This window comes from Orycteropus afer, unplaced genomic scaffold, assembly GCF_000298275.1.
Source record: "Orycteropus afer afer isolate SDZICR_OR568_19922 unplaced genomic scaffold, OryAfe1.0 scaffold00002, whole genome shotgun sequence".
Taxonomy (NCBI): Eukaryota; Metazoa; Chordata; class Mammalia; order Tubulidentata; family Orycteropodidae; genus Orycteropus; species Orycteropus afer.
In genome coordinates, this window is record NW_006921589.1 from 32,038,385 (window position 1) to 32,040,086 (window position 1,702).

Here is a 1,702-nt window from a genome sequence, read left to right on the forward strand (position 1 = left end):
TTTGGTGGCACAGTGCCTAAAGCATTGGACTGCTAACCAGAAGGTTGGAGATTCAAATCCACCAGCCACTCCATGGAAGGAAGACAGCGCAAACTATTTCCATAAAGATTTCTTGCCTCAGAAACCCAATGAGGGTCACTATTAATCAGAATAGACTTGATGGCAGTGGGTTTGTTTTTTGGTTTGGAAGATGTGTTTCAAGGAGCACTGGTGGTGCAGTAGCTAAAGCATTTGGTTGCTAACCAAAAGGTCAGTAGTTTGAACCAATCAGCCACTCTGCAGGAGAAAGATGAGGCAACCTGCTTTCATAAAGATTTACAGCCTTGGAGGTCCACTCTGCCCTATAGGGTCTTTATGAGTTGGAATCAACTCAGTGGCAGTGGGTTGGGTTTGTTTTTTAATTTAAGATGTTTTTTATTTTCCAAGAGAGGAACTGTATAGCCTGGAATTGACAGAACTCAAATGTGCTTCCAGTGATTTTTCTTAAAATTCTCCTCAACCTCCCAGTTTTCCACCATGTGAAAAACCTGATGCTGTCCTATGTAAGTATCCCTTACCCAACATGTTGTTACTCTTAGGGCCAACCATTACAGACATGGACTTGTATTCTTACTTATTGTTGTTGTTGTTTGGTGCTGTCGAGTCGGTGCCAACTCAGAGTGACCCTAGATACAACAGAACAAAACACTGCCCGGTCCTATGCCATCCTCACAATCTTCGCTACGCTGGATTGAGCCCATCGTGGCAGCCACTGTGTCAATCCATCTTGTTGAGGGTCTTCCCCTTTTTCACTGACATTCTACTTTATCAAATATGATATCCTTTGCCAGGGATTGGTCCCTTCTGACAACATGACCAAAGTTCAAGAGACAAAGTCTGGCCATTCTCGCTTTTAAGGAGAGTTCTGCCTGTACTTCTTCCAAGACAGATTTGTTCATCTTCTGGCCGTCCGTGGTATTTTCAGTATTCTTCACCAACACCATAATTCAAATGCATCAATTCTGCTGTCTTCTTTATTCACTGTCCAGCTTCACATGCATATGAGGCTATTGAAAATACCGTGGTTTGGATCAGACACAACTTAGTCTTCAAAGTGACGTCTTTGCTCTTTAACACTTTAAAGAGTTTTTTTTGCAGCAGATTTGCCTAATGCAATATACATTGTCTGATTTCTTGACTGCTCTTTCCATGGGCATTGATTGTGGATCCAAGTAAAATGAAATCCCTGACAACTTCAATCTTTTCTCCATTTATCGTGATGTTGCTAATTGGTCTAGTTGTAAGGATTTTTGTTTTCTTTATGTTGAGGTGTAATCTGTACTGAAAACAGTCTTTGTTCTTCATCAGTAAATATTCCTACCTGGTTCACATCAATTCATAACTAGAAATTCTTTATTAAATATTGTTAAATTGGCTTTCCTGATTGCTTATCTCCATTTCCTCACCAGTAAATGAAGAGCTTCACCATTCTCCTTAAGAAACCCTGTAGCAGGGGACATCAAGCTCAATTGGCATAACATACTATATAAAACATTGTTCCACCTCCTACTTTGGCGAGTAGTGACTGGGATCTTAAAAGCTAGCAAGCTGCCATCTAGATGCAACAATGGGTGTCTCCTCGTCAAGAAGAAAGAAGAAAACCAAATGAATGGAAACAATCAGTCCTAGCGACTGGTATACCATCTGATCTGCAACCTATACA